Source organism: Salvia splendens, chromosome 6, assembly GCF_004379255.2.
Source record: "Salvia splendens isolate huo1 chromosome 6, SspV2, whole genome shotgun sequence".
NCBI classification, from domain to species: Eukaryota; Viridiplantae; Streptophyta; class Magnoliopsida; order Lamiales; family Lamiaceae; genus Salvia; species Salvia splendens.
Genome location: NC_056037.1, coordinates 13,038,729 through 13,056,606, shown reverse-complemented (window position 1 = coordinate 13,056,606; position 17,878 = coordinate 13,038,729). Strand labels below are relative to the sequence as shown.

The window sequence follows — 17,878 nt, the reverse complement described above, 5'->3', positions numbered from 1 at the left end:
AACAGGCCCGTGTTCATGCCTTCTTAAGGTTTTTTTCTATTCCTTTTTTTTAACTCTCGCTCTCTAAATTAATATTGTTTACTTTACACCACCTCATTTTCAATTTAATTTTGTTTTCAATTCATATGACTAAAAAAAGTACTAGTATAAATTTTAGTGACTACGAAAAATTATAATTGCTAACTAGTATTAACTCAACGTTGCACGTTTCATTAAATATTTTTTACACAAAATTAAAAATATGAATTAAATAATTAAAATTATATAAAATATAATTATACAAAGTTTATAAATCACATATAAACTTATACACAATTTAAAAGGGGAGTGTTATATTACTAACTTAATATTTAATTGTTAATTACAATTAAATAATAGTAGCTCTTAGATATTTAAATCATTGACTTAGATCATCAGTCCCGGAATGTCAATGCGATTAATAAAAAATGGCAATAAGTCAATTTACAACAAATTGGTTGGAACTAACTTTTGAAAAATATCACAGAACTTTAAAACACATATAACTTTCTCGATTTAAATTATTTTTTCGCACAACATATATCAAATTAAAGATGATTTCATAAGGATTCTAACGAAATCTCACTTGCTTATGTTTTGATGTTAAAATTTGAAAAAAAATTGAAAATTTTCAATTTTTGTCGTACAACAAATGTCAACATAGTATATAAAATATGTCAATATAATACATGTAGACTGTCAATATTAAAGCAATGTCTTGATATTCTCATACCATTGTGTTGATATTTTCAAAACACTATATTAATATTTTAATCAAAAACCTTAATTTGGTAGTTTTTTATTTTTTTATTTAATTAATAAAAATGAAAAATATACGTGGCAAATTTTAGACCACTATATTTCTAAAATTTATGATATTAAATGTTGTGGTTAGCAATGAGTTAGCAACCATCCCCTAATTTATAATATTCTATAATGTTGTAATTCAACAACGAACAATTAAATAAATAATGTTATTAGTAACGCTTTATTTCCTATCTATAAATAAATGCCGCAAATTCATTCGCCAATATTCACATACATTTGGCGAGCCTCTGAGAATTCCAAACCTTTCTTCTCTGCAGTTTGAGTTGCGTTTTATCTTAAGGTTCACATTCCCAACCAAACAAGATAGTGGCTCGTGGAATTTGTTTCATTTAATGCCATTTTTGTGGGCTTCGCTTCGCTTCTTGCTTTGAATTGTTTTCTGCTTCCTCATATTGCTTGGTTTGATTACGCGAACTGACGTGTTTTAGCAAATTATCATGCATTTATTTCGTGGGGCGAAGATCATGTTCTGTGGTGTAATCTCGTCGTGTTTTGTTGTGTCTGGCTTTGCACATCATTTGTGTTTAAATTTAGGGATTCATGTTAGGATCGAGGGCTCGATGCGGATCGTATGTTTTTTGCTTAAATTTAGGGATTCATGTTAGGATCGAGGGCTCGATGCGGATCGTATGTTTTTTTGCTTATGGTTAGGAGAGATCGGACTGTTTTGAGGTTAATTTATTTGTTGATGAGGTGTATTTAGCTGCATAATCATGTTTAATTCACATAAATAAGAAGCATTTTTGGATACATGAAGTTATGGTTTTCATAGATGAGCCAATTTAGTCAGTTAGGAAATTAAGAAATAACTTTATTAGTTCTAGTAATTAAGAAACAAATTTATGTTTGTATACATGAAGTCATGAAGTGATTATATTTGCAGTATTATTGAATGGAGGCCTTCTTGTTTACCTCTGAGAGTGTGAACGAGGGACATCCGGACAAGCTCTGCAATTTATCTTAAAACATTTTCAGAAACTCATGAAAAATAAATGACAGATCATGTTCTGTGTGGTTTTATTGTGTGTGATTTGAGTAGGCTTGCATGTCTTTCATGTTTAAATTTAGGGATTCATGCTAAAATCGAGGGTTATATGCGGCTCTGTTTTGAGGTTTTAAATTAACATTATTTGTTGGATACATGAATTTATGATTGAGCCAACTTAGTTATTATTTCTAGTAATTAAGAAATAAATTCAAGTTTGGATTATGTATGCAGTATTGTTAAATGGAGACTCTTTTGTTTACCTCTGAGAGTGTGAACGAGGGACACCCGACCTTCTTGTTTACCTCTGAGAGTGTGAATGAGGGACACCCGGACAAGCTCTGCGACCAGATATCTGATGCAGTTGTTGATGCCTGCCTCGAGCAAGATCCCGAAAGTAAAGTTTCATGTGAGACATGTACCATGACCAACATGGTGATGGTCTTTGGTGAGATCACAAGCAGGGCCAACATAGACTATGAGAAGATCGTGCGTGACACTTGCCGTAAGATTGGATTTGTTTCTGATGATGTTGGTCTTGATGCTGATAAATGCAGGGTTATTGTCAACATTGAGCAGCATAGTCCGGAAGTTGACACCAGGTGCCCAGAGGAGATTGGTGCTGATGAGGAGTTATGCGTGTTCGGTTATGCCACCGATGAGACCATCCCTGAATGCATGCCTTTCAGCCATGTGCTTGCCACCCAATTAGGTGCTCGTCTTTCTGAGGTCCGTAAGGATGGGACATGCCCCTGGTTGAGACCTGATGGAAAGACCCAAGTCACTGTTGAGTACCGCAATGTGAAAGGTTCTGTGGATCCGATCAGAGTCCACACTGTTGTCATCTCCACTCAGCATGATGAGACTGTTACTGATGATGAGATTGCAAGGGAACTCAAGGAGCACGTCATCAACGACGTAATCCCTGAGTGGTACTTGGATGAGAAGACAATCTTCTACCTGAACCCCTTTGTTATTGGTGGACCCCATGGCGGTGCCGGTCTCACTGGTCGCAAGATCATCACTGACACGTACGGTGGCTGGGGTGCCCATGGTGGTGGTGTTTTCTCTGGGAAGGATCCAACCAAGCTCGACAGAAGCGGTGCTTACCTTGCCAGGAAGGCTGCCAAGAATATTGTCGCGGATGGGCTTGCAGAGAGGTGCATGGTGCAAGTGTCGTGAGCCACTATCCATCTTTGTCGACTCTTATGGCACTGGGAAGATCCCTGACAAGCAGATTTCAGAGATCGTGAGAGAGAATTATGACTTCAGGCCCGGAATGATCCCCATCAACTTGGACTTAAAGAGGGGAAACAACGGGAGGTTCTTGAAGACAGCAGCATATGGTCACTTTGGAAGAGAGGAACCCGGCTTCACTTGGGAAGTCGCCAAAGCCCATGACCAGGTTTAGGCATTGAATGATACTCTTGTTACTAATGGTTTTTCACCTCAAGTTGTATTGTCTTCTTGGTTCAGCTTTATTTGTTTTTAAGCTTCTAAGATACTAGTACATGTTGGTGACGTTCGGTTGCCCTGACTAATAACATGAGACTATCCAGCTAGGATTAAGTTTAAGTTGTGTGATTATTTTAGTTGGAGGGGGAGGTTATGACTAATTATCATGAGACTATCCATCTAGGATTAAGTTGAAGGGTTCAATCTTATGAACCAAACATGATATATATTTAATCATGAGATTTAATCTTGTCAACCGAACACCCCCGTTATGGAATGAATTAATGCGGCGTGTTCTTGTGTTGTTATGGGGAATCAGCAGCTATTGGAATTTCTGATGATTGTTAATCTATTTTCTTGCTATGTGTAAGTGAAGTGATACAAGATAGTTTCAGTAAAATTCTTTGGTTCCATTAATGGCATATAGCCATATACTATATAAAATGTCAATATTCTATAGTATTTGTAATTGAAGATGAGTTGATTGGTAATAAAAAAAATAAATAGTTGAAGGCAAAGTACATAAATATGAAATGAATTTCCGATGGAAAGGTAGGAGTATTAGATAGAGATATTATTGAACATATGGAAGCATGAAGCAGCTGGGACGGGTGATCTGTACTTGTAGTATTTATTACCTGTGTCCTCTACCGTAAACCTTGGTATATTTGGAAGATAAGAATAGTATCTATCTATGTATCATGTATAGAGAGAGAGACGATCTCGCTGCAGATTCTTATGCCGTTCCAATTTGCAGGGTGATATCAGAAGCTCCCACTTCCATCATTCTTTTGCATAATTAAATCAAATGCCAGGATATTAATGACTTTTTTCTCCAATAACCAATTAAAACAGTCTCATTATTCAAGGCTCAAAAACTAATTTAGTCATTATTTATACTAGCTAGTATGCTAGTAATTTTGGCCATTGTAACATCAAACTAATGTAGTGGTTAATTATAGTTATGCTAATAGTTATCTCAAACTAATTGTGTGCTGTAATATTCTCGACTTGTGTATCAAATACGGTACTGAAATTTTAAAAATATCATCACATATTCATATGTTTTAATTTAATACTCCCTCCGTCCCATTAAATATACAACATTTGCTTTTTGACACGGGATTTTATGTAGTGTTGTTTTGTGAGTTAATGAAGAAACAGTAAAGTAAGAGAGAAGAAAAAGTAGAAAGAGTATTGTTTCTATATTTAGAAACGTTTCATTTTTAATGGGACAAACTAAAAAAAGAAAACGTTTTATTTTTAATGGGAAAGATGGAGTACCACTGAAGGAATTTTTACACGTTTTTAGATATTTTCAAGTTCAAAATACCGTCCAACCACCAATGTATCATACTTACAAGAAAAGAAAATTAGAAAAAATGAGTAAATGAACTTGGACTGTATATATACTACAACTGGTTTCCTAAAATTAGTGGTTTAGAGCTGGATAATTACAATCCGATTTGAAATCGGTTCGAGCTGACAGATTAAGTGGGGTCAGCCCGGCGAGTTGGCATGCTTGCCCACTCAGCTACAAAAAATAATGTTTATTTACATATTTTTCGTTTATTATGTATCATATTTTTTCATTCCATCCATTCTTCCACATTTTCTTCTTTTTTTCTCTTTGAAAAATATATGCCCTTACGTAAAAGATGGATGGACGATCCTGTATAACTGTCCCAAGCTAAAAAGATAAAAGAACAATATTAATTTTCTATACAAATTTCGTTGTTTTCTTACGAATTTGATTACTTTTTCTTACATCCACCTTTTCTATTTTTAGTTCGGTAAAATATATTGTTATTTATAATGTTGATTTTTTTTAATGATGTAGTAGATGAAATCTTTACTATTAATAAATATTTCAGATATATTTTAATTAATATAGTTTGTAGCTTGATTAGCTGCTGGGCTAACCCAAAACCTGAACATTTAGGGTTAGAATTGAAATTTTTTTAACTCGATAAAATTACAGTCCAATTAGTTGCACCGATTAGATCATAACCCGATTAGAGTTGGCCCGATTGACACCCTTAGTCGAGAGAGATGTTAGGCTACATTCATTTCACATGGCCATTTCTTATCAATTGCTATTAAAATGAAAATTAACACTCTCGCCATATCCGGTGTCCCGCTTTGATCCATCACCAATTTTAAGAAATATAGAAAAACATGAATGTAAAGTTAGTGAAATATGAATCCTACTTTTATTAATTGATTTTATAATAAAGTTAGTAAAATATGAATCCTACCTTTCTATATACTTTTTCCCTTTGGAATGTGATACTTTTTGGAAGGGTATATTCACTTTTTGAGAAGGTAACTAGATGATATACCTCTTTTATTTACCTTTTTTTGTTGGAGATGCTTTTACACTACTATCTTTTTTTTCTCTTACTTTTTCATATCTCTATTACTTTTTCCTTCATTTTCATATCTCTATTACTTTATCAATTGCAAATTGAAACATGTGTCATTTATAAATATATGTATTTTTTTTAGAATGGATTAAGTATTTACTTTATTTCATGTGTACGAGTCTTCCCTCAATGCAGTGGCGGATCCAGGGGGCAGGTGGGGGCGGTCGCCCCTACCCGACCGTCCGGAGAGCCTAAATTTTTCATTGAATCAATCGGAAAATAGGATATCTGCCCCCTCCGTAGAGTGTAGAAATAATTTTGTTTTCAATAAATGTCATATAAAATGTAGTAGTCCAATGGTTTGGTTGTTGGATTTTTAACTAAGATGTTTAGGGTTCAATCCTCAACAAAAACATATTTATTTTCATTTTTCAATTTTTTATTTTATCAATTCATATTTATTCTTTAGTTAAAATTATTTTTAATTTTGTGTTAAAGTCTTTTTTATCCTAAAGTACTTATAATTTGATCCATGCATCTTAATTATTCTCTATGTAACAAAATAAACATTTTAAATATTTTTGAAATATAAATATTTAGTGCTCTACTTATATCACTTTTGTATATAATATTTACAGTGATTTTAAATGTACATATATTTACACTTATTTTATATTTTAAAATGAATAATACATATTTGCAAGCTAAAGCATGTTTATATTTATATAATTTTTTATTTTAAAATGAATAATACATATTTGCAAGCTGAAGCATGTTTATATTTTATTAATGAAGCTAGTGCAGTAGTGCTACTTAAATATTAATATAATATTTATTTATTTTATTATTAAAAATAATATTAAATTAAATATTTAATATTTAAATATAAGTTCCGCCCCGCCATTTTCGAGTCCTGGATCCGCCACTGCCTCAATGGTAAGGTTATTTATAAATTTGGGATGTACATCTTTTATCTAACACTTGGTCAGTATCACTTTCATTTTTTCATTAATTTTTAATTTCAATATTGTATATTTGTATGCTCTTTAGTACTAGGAGGATTACTTGGAACTAAGAAGAATATTATAAGTCTCATCTTTCTAGTACTAGGAGGATTACTTGAAAATTTTCACATTTGCTTTGTTACTAGTAAAGTTTAAGAACAAAATCTATTAGTACTCGAACTATATTTTATTTTATTCTTTATTCCCAGTACTTTAGGGCTTCATGAACTTGGGCCTTTTCACACGGTTCAATTATCGGTGTGATGTTGAATAAAATCAAATTAGTAGTACTATTTTTTAAAGAATTTTTTCTTTGGTGTAATGGTTATTACTTTTTGAACTAAATTAAGTGGAGAAAGTTATTGTTGTTGAATTGGGCTTTTAGTCTTTTACCTATGAGTTGATTGAGTTGCAAAGAATCAAATTAATCAAAGGTCATATCAGCGTAAAGAAAATAATACTATACTACGAATTAATTAATCCATAATGTTTAAGCTTTAAAGCTCTTGGAGCAACAAAAATTGATAATAATTAAAAGAGTGATGGCATCCTTTTCTTGCAAATGGGAGTTTCGGATGTTCCTTAATTGTTACCATTAGCAAGTCTCGTCGATTCTTAAACTTGTTTATTGTATATGATAAGTTGCTTTTTTCATTTCTAATTGTTTATTCCCTATCCTCAATTAATTTTATATTAGTTGTTTTGTTTTTTTAGTGAACTACTCTGTTATAATTATATGCAAGTGGTCTCACTTCCTCATGTATCATTTTCATTTTTTGCATAATATTTTTAATTTAATTTTATATACTTAATATCGATGATTTAAAATTTAATGCTATAGTTTTTTTTTTATCTTTATTGAATAAAATTGATTATGTGGTTAATTGATAAATGGGCATGCATGAAATGAGTAAACCTAATGTACCACTTTTATTTTTACATATTGTCTTTCATATGAGTGATCATGATAAATTCGATAGGGTTGAAAACCGACTCAATTCACAAGGAGTCTTTGACTGTAATTTGGTTTCAAACATGCATTTACTTTCTAAATCCATATGCTAAATATAATTTGTAAACGTGCTGAACAAACACGTGGCGTAGTTTAGTGGGAAGAATTCCACTTTGTGGCCATGGAGACCTGGGCCGAATCCCAGCAGCCACATTTATTGTATTTTATTTTTATTACTAATTTTACTATTGTATGCTTTTGTCGTCTCACTTAATTTGCAAGAGGCATTTTTAGAAAGAGAAAAGAAATTATAATACACAAAATAAAATAAGAACAGGGGGTTTTAGTGGATCCTAATTCACTTTCCTTCGATTGCGGAATGCTTTTTTTCCATTTTTAGTCGATTTAATCAATAAGCTTTTACATTTACAACTCTTGATCACTGAAATTAAAGAGAACATTGTAGGTTTGATCTTTCTAATACTAGGAGGATTACATTACTTGAATTTTTTTACATTTGCTTTGGTTACTAAAATTTAAGCTTTGTATAAAAACATTTTCCCCTTTTTCGGATTCCAAAATCTTTACTTGGCTAGCCAAATACTCTCATGATTTTTGTAATTACTTTCAAATGACATAGTACCAAATTTATGTTTATTTGCCAATAAAAAAATACTACCAGTACTTAGCAACTTTAATGAATACTATATAATATGAATTTGTATAGTTGTATATAGGGAAAAGGTTCATCCACCACCTTCATGTTCTCACTACTTTCCCTTCCATTGCCGGAGCGCATTCAAAAATCAAAAGCATGTTTAAACAGTGGATTCATCAATCCAAACCACCATTATATACTCCTTATTCACGGAGTAATTATTACTAATACAAAAACATTGTCTCCACTACTTTCCCTTTCATTGCCAAGGCTCATTCAAAAGCATGTTTAAATAGTGGTTTCATCAATCAATTTGGTTGAAAAGAGGAGATCGTCATCGTCTTTTTTGAAACAACAAACATAGCCTTACGTTTTTCTTAGATGTTTTAAATTTTTAATTCAATTAATTCTTGGGAAATTGGTCCCTAAAACCATAAACTTTGCCTAAAATTTGGTATTTCCCACAAACTTTAAAATTGGTATATAATATCACAAACTTTGCATTTTGTTTGATATTTCCAACGGCATGTCTATTACTATATTTGACTAACTTACGAGGCCTTTTTTTTATATCATAATTGACACAATTAAATCAACGTGATTTTAAACGTGACTTTTTACCCTACATGTTATGAACTTAAAATGTGGTTTAAAATATCATAAAACGTATCACGGTTACGTACGTAAAATAAGATTTTGTTGATCCTTAAATTCAGCTTACTTAAATTTGTGGTTACGCGGCGCCCACGGTTCATAATTCAACTATAACTATTTGAATATGATCTTTCAAAATTGAATCTAATGGAAAGAACAAATCTAGGATAGAATCAAATCTATTCTAAAATGATACTATTAGATTTGGATTTCCTAATTAATCTCGATTAGTTTTTCATTTCCAACGCATATATACACTACTACAAAAAAATTCCATAAATTTTCTTCTTTATATTCTTCTCATTAGTCCTCTTCTTCATTGTTGTGATTTCTGATAAACTAGAGAGAGGAAATGGATTGCTTCCTTTGCAAACCGAATCCTTATTTTAGTTACGTGAATACAAAAGCTACAATCTGCTTCGAGGGGGCGCAAAGCGTAATCTTGTTATTCAACAAAACTGAAAATGATAAATCCATCGATTTTTCTTCATCGGATTCGTATAAGGTACGGTACCATAATTCGTTTTTCCTTTGTTTTAGACAAAATTAGAAACGACTCATTTTGATTTTGGAAGTAAGAATTCATGTGTGTTATAGGGATTTGGAAAGGCCTTGAAATAAATTTACGGTTCCTATTTTTAACTGATCAAGAACATCTAGCCAACCATTTACACTAAATTCATTACATCAAAAAAATATTCTCTATCTAATTATTTTTTCTACTCATAAAATTTGAATAATTGATTTGGGTTTATCTTAACATAACAAAAAATGGGTGTATTTTGCTAAAAAAAACTCGAAATGAGATTGGTTTTGAAGTATGGTCTTAATTCATATTGTTTTTTGGGTGACTTTACATTATTTTTCTCTTATTTGAGCGGTTATAACTGATTTACAAAGGCTGAAGCTAGTTAGTAAATCTTGTTTTCTTATCTCTCATATATGTAGCTCAATGAGCCAAGAAAAACACATACACATTCTCCGATTCTCAGTTTTCTTTTGATAGTTAGCTCGACTTGTGATTAGCTTGAGCGTTTCAATTGTAGTGAGGATCTCATCCTTCTTCTTCACATCTTGATCAATAAACTTCATTAAAGCTTCTCCGTGGACGTAGGCAAATCAATGTCGAACCACGTAATTCTTTGAGTGTGTTTTACTTTCTCCGTTATCGCCATAGTTCTTGTTGTTTCTCATTCGATCAGAGCACGAATCCTTACAAGTAGCGTTGTCCGTGGGAACAAGATTGGGGCGAATCTCGGGTGAATTGAAGATTGAAGTCTATGTTTCAAAGTGAGTCTTGATCACTACACTCCAGCCGTTTGAAGAATGTCCACAACGAAGTTTGAGGTGGAGAAATTCACTGGCCGAAATGATTTCGGGTTGTGGAGGCTCAAGATGAAGGCCATCTTGATGCAGCAAGGTCTCTGGGAGATCCTCAATGGAAGCAGCAGTGAAGAGAAGAAGGAAGAGCCGGATGAGAAGGAGAAGACTAGATTGCAGGAGATGCAATACAAGGTGTATAGCACGCTGATTCTTAACCTGAGTGATAGGGAAGTGGCCAAGGAAGACACGACCGTAGGTGTATGGTCGAAGTTAGAGTCATTATACATGACCAAATCTCTTGCAAACCGATTGCATCTGAAACAGAAGCTGTTGACATTCAAGATTGTGGATGGCAAAGGCGTACTGGAGCAGCTTGAAGAGTTTGGCAAGTGCATCGATGATTTAGAGAACATTGATGAGGAAATTAAAGATGAAGATAAAGCCCTGATGTTGCTAAACTGACTTCCTAAGAGTTACGAGCATTTCAAGGATGCTATGTTGCTTGGAAGAGAATCTAAGATCAACTATGAAGAAGTGCACTCGACTCTGAAACTCAAAGATACACAGGGGTCCTCTGCAAAGCCAGCTGATCAAGCGGCTGAAAGTTTATATCTCAAGAATGATCAGAAGAAGAGTCAGAAAAAGAAGTTTCAGAAGAAGCAAGAAAAAGAAAAGAATGAAGGAGGGAAGGAAACTAGAAGCTGCCATTATTGTAAGAAGCCGACCCATCTCAAGAAAGGGTTGTGGAAATAATGTTAGTGGTAAGTGGGGTTTTCTATTATTATAATGGTATAAGTGTTAATGGTAATGACATAAGTTGTAAATAAAATGATGTGTAGGTGTAGTACATTGTTTGAATTTTTTAAAATTAGAAAGTTCATACTTTTTAGGGAAGGATGAAAAAAGAAATAGTTCATACTCTTTGGGGACGGATGGAGTATTAGTTTTATAATAAAATGTAAGTAGGAATGAGTTAGTGGAATATGAGCCCACTATCAAAAATGATAAAAAAGTGAAATGAGACAAATTTTGTAGGACGGACGAAAATGGAAAAATGAGACAATCTTTGTGGGACGAAAGGAGTACTCCCTCCCCAAGGAAGATGACCCATTCCTTGGGCGGCACGGAGTTTTATGCAATTCTATTTTGTGTGTTAAATGGAAAAGGTAAAGTAAAAGAGTGGGAATAAAGTAGAGATAAAGGTATTTTTATTTAAAGTAATGTATCATTTTGATTGGGACAGAAAAAAAAGAAAGTGTGTCATCTTTAATGGGGTAGAAAGAGCACTATATGAGTACTATATATTGGACGTTAATGGAGATTTAGTTTTACAAATGGTTTGTGGTGATAAGAAACTCATCACGTTTTTTCGAGTCTTGGGGAGATTTTGATAGGTGACCTTCTCGATTGAGCAGATGGGCTTTGATCCTTATACCCTTCCATTTGTCATATTGTGGTATTCTTTTTCAAACAAGTCAATAATAAGAAGGAAAAATATCATCCATCTTTTTAGCAATTATTAGTAATACATTACTATCATTGTTGTTTTAAAAAATTAACATTATTTGGTTGGTGAATCCATTCCAACTAGTTTGATCAACGATCACCGAATTAAACTGATACCAATGCTTGTAAACTAGTACAAAATAACTTCCAAACCAAATCCACAATGTTGGATATTGAGAAGTTGAAATTGTAGCTCAAGTCAAATAAATTATGGTCATGGTCTCAATTTTCTTAAAAGGTAAAATTGTTAACGATAATAGTAACTAATTGATGCAAAAATGTTACAATAACGACTGGATCAATAAAGAAAATAATGAAACCCTAGTTTCTTGAATTCGAATATATGATTAATAATTAAACTGAATGTAAAATAATGAAACCCTCTATTTATAAGTAGTCATAAAACGACAACTAGAAAATAAAATTTTAACGAGGAAAAAAAACTATTTCGCGCTTTATACGATGTCCGATGGAAAATTTTCATTGTGTTTCATGGCATAATAACGATGACATTGAATCCTCGGCTAATTTCACAATCATCGTTCGAATGTCAAATCCTTCCAACATATATAGTATTAGAAATGGACCACTCACCCCTTAAAAGGCCTCTTAAGGGGGAGGGTTATCCACAATTATATAGATCAGATGAGATCTTCACCAAGTCGATGTGGGACAGAATTTAGAGAATTTAACAAGCCCCTCACGTGTGGGCCGAATTTAGAGAATTTAACACGCCCCCTCACGTGTGGGCCGGAAAGGACATCGGTCTTCCATCACGTGGGTAGGCAATGCAAGAGAAACCATCATCGATGTGGGCCGGAAAGCACATCGGTCTTCCACAAGGACATCGGTCTTCCATCACGTGGGTAGGCAATGCAAGAGAAACCATTATCGATGTGGGCGGGAAAGGACATCGATGTGGGACAGAATTTAGAGAATTTAACAAGCCCCTCACGTGTGGGCCGAATTTAGAGAATTTAACACGCCCCCTCACGTGTGGGCCGAAAAGGACATTGGTCTTCCATCACGTGGGTAGGCAATGCAAGAGAAACCATCATCGATGTGGGCCGGAAAGCACATCGGTCTTCCACAAGGACATCGGTCTTCCATCACGTGGGTAGGCAATGCAAGAGAAACCATTATCGATGTGGGCGGGAAAGGACATCGGTCTTCCACTCGTGAGGTAGATAAGAGATAAAGAGAAAACCATCATCAACTTGGGCCCGCTCTGATACCAAATGGGTCACTCACCCCTTAAAAGGCCTCTTAAGGGGGAGGGTTATCCACACTTATATAGACAAGCTAGGATCATCACCAAGCCGATGTGGGACAAGATATAGTTTTATAATTTTGAAAATGTATGGATAGAACAGTAAACAAATAATTACTAAACTGTCGGGATATCATTATTTTTTCTGGAAGAAAAATTCGTTATTATCGGTGTATGTGACGAGGTCGACTGTCATGAGTATTCCTTTGACTCTATCGTTGTTTTACTAAGTTTGGAAAATAAATGATGTGTGTGCGTAGAATGGAAATTTCGCAACCTCTATATTTCTAAAATACGAACCCATCTCCGTCCATCGTTGATCCTTTCTCGTGCCGACCTTCTCGCTCTCCGATGCTCCTATCTCTTAATCTTCTTTTTTTTTATGGTTAAATGAACATAAAATTAAAGGCCGCGCAAGACTCGAACCCAAGTCCTTTGCCCTCGGCATTATTAACTTGTCTACTGTTTGGCCAACTCATTAATGTTTCTTTGGTTCGCTGATTTGTGAGTTTTGAGTGTAGTGGAGATTGCGAAGAGATGTAGTGGAGGTGGGGATTTATTGAGATTGATTGTGAATAAATTGTGCAAAATAAATCTTCTACATAATGGGATAAGTTACCTATTGTAACTGCAACAAAGAGTGGGATTGTGGGAAGGTGAAATATCGCGTGTATAGCTGAGTCACGTTGGAACAGAAAAACAGATTTGAATAATAAAATTTAAAATAAAAAAAATCTTTGGATCGCTGAAGTGGGCCTAAAGAATTCGCTTTTGGGCTCAAAAGAATTAGCCATATGGTCCGGAAAAGAATTAATTTGGGTGAAAAAAGGCTTCTAGAATAAATTGTCTCAAAACAAAAATTCAGAATTCTTCTTGATAGATCGTGAAAGCCCAACACTATCTTAAGCCTCGAAAAGAAACAAAGATTTGTAACGACAGATTTTACTCTTTTTTGGGCCATCTATTAACACTAATGTTAGTCAAGTTACTTTTAGTTTGCGATCTGTTTGAGGCAAAGGTCTAGTCTTGGTTAAAGGGCTCTCTGCGTTTTCGATGTATGAAGATATATGATTGGTTTATTGCTGGTAAAATTGAAAACTTGCAGAATAAATGATAGTGATAGATTTGGGATATGAAACTTAATTTTATTTGTATTTGAAATGTTATTCTTCCTCTGTCTTATACAAATAGACTAATTGAGGATTACATGAATTTTAATACATAATTGGTAAGTAAGAGAGAAAGAAAAAAAATAATTAAAATAAACGGGTTGCCTTCTTAATTATGAACTCATGCAAAGAATGAGAAGTTGCAAAGGCAAATTTCCAGACAAATCTTAAAATTTAGTTAAATTTTGGTATGTTTTATAACTTTAAAAATTAGTTGGAAAATTATATTAAAATTTTAATTTTTTAAAATTTATTCCATAACGAAAAATTTAAATGATGGTATCTGATACGGACAAACGGTAACTCATAAATAACGTGGTATATTCATAAACTAAATGATGACATTGTTTGGTTGTAAAATATCATGAGTATATTGCATGTAGGTGGTCTTTGTTGTTCAATAAATCTATCTGAACTTTAAAATTGTGAGCAGATCAAAATTTCATTATTTTTGGAGAATTTGACATTTGTTTAAATGAGTTGAGAGAAGTGAATTTTCCGTTATTACAAATTCCCCCAAATCCAATGCAACAGCAGAATAAAATACTAACGGAATAGCGATCAGAGAAAAGATATTGGTACTAATAAGTTCTCATTTCCGGTTTATGCATCAGATGCTGAGTGATCACAGCCTGGATATCCGTTGTTGTCAGAAACGAGAAATCTCACACAAACGAATCAACGTTGATTAGTTTGCAAATTTTTGTGGATGAAGAAATCCAAGTTTCTGAAGAGCTCAAAGGACTTGCTCTCTCGGAGCTTCAATCCTTCCAAATGGTTAGTCCAAATTTAATATCTAAATGAAGAAGGAAGAATCTATATATTTTCATTTTGATGATGCAGCAAGACGACGGCTCAAGTTGTTGAGGAACAAGAAAGAAGCTCAGGTGAATCAGATGAGGAGGGAAATTTCAGTCTTGCTCGAATCTGGACAAGATCAAACGGCTCGAATCCGAGTAATCATTCTGCATCTCTTTAATTTCATTATCAAGCAACTATAGTGGTTTTCGATATACGCTCAAAAATAGTGTAATACCCAATCGGACGGAATGGCATAAATCATGATCTGGAACTTAGATGAGACCTTATTCATTACTCTTTCAGGTTGAGCACGTGATTAGGGAAGATAAGATGATGGCTGCATTCGATCTCATCCGAATATACTGCCAACTTATTGTTGCAAGGCTGCCTATTATTGAATCTCAAAACTATGTGGATCAAACTAGCAATATCGTATTCCAGTTCCGTTTTGCAGTTCGTTCGTTCTTATTTTTTTATCTACAGGTTAAAAAACTAGGCTATTTTATCTTAAAATTTCTACTGTAGTTAGTTTTGGGCAGAAATACTTGAACTGTCTGTTTTCTGCATTATCTCATAGGAGTTGCCCCGTTGACCTGAAAGACGCAATTGCAAGCCTAGTCTATGCTTCCCCGAGATGTGGAGACGTACCTGAACTTGTAGAAGTAAAGAAGCATTTTACAGAGAAATACGGCCATAGAACTTCGTCCAGATTGTGGTGTCAGCCTTATGGTATGTTCTGGACATGGACATGGACATGGACATGCTCGGGTTTTTATACTAATGCATCTTATCTGTGATTTATTTATGCATTTGTATTGCAGATGCTTGATAAGTTATCTGTATTGGCACCTGATGGAGAGACCAAAACTAAAATTTTGAGAACGATAGCAGAGGAGCACAACGTCAAATGGGAACCTAAATCATTCGAGCAGAACAACGAACCAGCCAGTGATTTGCTGGTAGGGGCCTAGTTTCTGTAAAACATCATACATACTGTTTATTATGTGATCTTATATTTATAACTAGATTTGGACTAACATTTCTAAAGCTTTTGGTAATTTACGAATTCCGTTGTTCAATCTCATCAGAGTGGACCAACTACTTTCGTAAAGGAGAGTGATCGCCTTCCTGAACCTTCTCGAAACAACCAGTTGCATGATTCAACCTTGCACTTCACCCAGGCCGATCATAGAACCTCACCGGGAGCAGAAAGGCCAGTCTCTCCCCAAGTATCTGGTTTTAACTCAGGTAATGATCTTGAAAATTCAGATGTTAACTTGGTACTTATGTTGCAGAGTTTTACTGTTTTTTCCTTTGTCCAACATTAGGTGGTGAGAGGAAACAATTTTTTCAAGGTGATAGTAATAATGGTATTCCCCGCGATGGAAGGAAGTGGAACATGAATTTCACGGATGCCACCTCCGCTGCACAGGCAACTGCTGAGTCTGCTGAACTAGCAAGCATGGCTGCCAGAGCTATCTAGTCGTGGAAGGATTTCGAGGCAGTACTCTACTGAATCACATAAATCGGATGATCATTCTCCAAGAGGCGGGGCACCTGACACATACATGAGGTCAAACATATCATTTTCTGAACATATTAGGGTACAGAGTGAGCAAATGGATAGGGGGAACCTTAACAACAGCGGTGGAAGATTGGGGGATGGTCATGATAGTAGAAAAGATTACAGCCACTCGTCTTCTTTAAAATTTAGAGCTTCAACCAATGATGATGATTCAGTGGAGCGTGGTGTGCCAGTTGTAGATAGGTATTCTCGAAAGAACTCGTTAAATGAGGCCTATAGAGGTGAAAGGAGTAGGCAAAAAGCAGTCTTTCAAGCATCAGGCTGAGACGACGGGAAGCAACAAGGTTTTGTTTCAACTCATTCTAGCGTATACAATAATGTGAACGCATTCTCAAACCCCAAAGATGAAGATTTTGAGTATGATGGTGGTGAGAGCTCTTTTGTTAGTTTTGGAAGGGAAGGCATCGATGAAGAGGCCTCCCGGAGAAGCTCCCATGGATCTGATCCAGGTTTCGACAAATCTGATTCAGACGCTGAAAATTATGGATTTGATAGAAGCCCTACATATGATGAAGATAAACCACAGCAGAGGTTCAAACTGCCACTATCAAGCCACAAAACACATGAGCACCTTTCAACCAACACTGCTTCTTGGAGTCCCAAATCTACATCTAGCAAGATAGAGAAGCCATCTTCATCCGTATTTTTAACTAGAAAGAGCTCGTCTTCTGATTACCTGGAGCGGTCTATGCATGGCTTGAAACTGGACAACTCCACAGCTGCGACATTTGATGAATCAGATGGGAAAACTTCAAGAGTTTAAGGATAAAAGTAGGCCTCAATATGATCAAGAACAAGTGTCACTTTCTTCTGACTATTGAGTCTGAGGAAACAGACTGTGTTAGAAACCAAGGGAAAAAGTTTGATGCTGATCCTCCTGCAAAGTTCAGTAAACAACCAAATTTGGTATTCGAAAAGAATCGGAATGAAATTGGTAACTCGAGTCCTGAGAGAGAGGAAGGGTTGAATTTTGAAAAACTCACAGGTGGTTTTCGACATAAAGGATACAACTATCCATCTTTCGGGAAGAAACAATTTTACATATCGTCATCCAAGAATGAGAGTCCTAGGACGGAACCTAAGAATAGAATGCCTGATCGCCAGTCTACACCAGATACTGACAGTTCAGGTGAAGAAGATTGGATGCAGAAGAGTTTGGACCACAAACACAGACACTCTACTCTCAATGGTGGGAAAGATCTCAAAACTACGCCAAGTTTTGCAGCTTCAAATTCAGCATTTGGATCCGACGACAGTGATTTGGACGAGGATGAGCTCCTTAGACGAAGAACAAGCCATCTGCA

The 17,878-nt window shown here is 34.8% G+C and overlaps 2 pseudogenes; both read left to right on the top strand.

Annotated features, from left to right (window-relative positions):
• Positions 1 to 1,031: 1,031 nt before the first annotated feature.
• LOC121806955 lies at positions 1,032 to 3,406 on the top strand (annotated as a pseudogene).
• Positions 3,407 to 14,897: 11,491 nt separating this feature from the next.
• LOC121808816 lies at positions 14,898 to 17,337 on the top strand (annotated as a pseudogene).
• Positions 17,338 to 17,878: the final 541 nt, after the last annotated feature.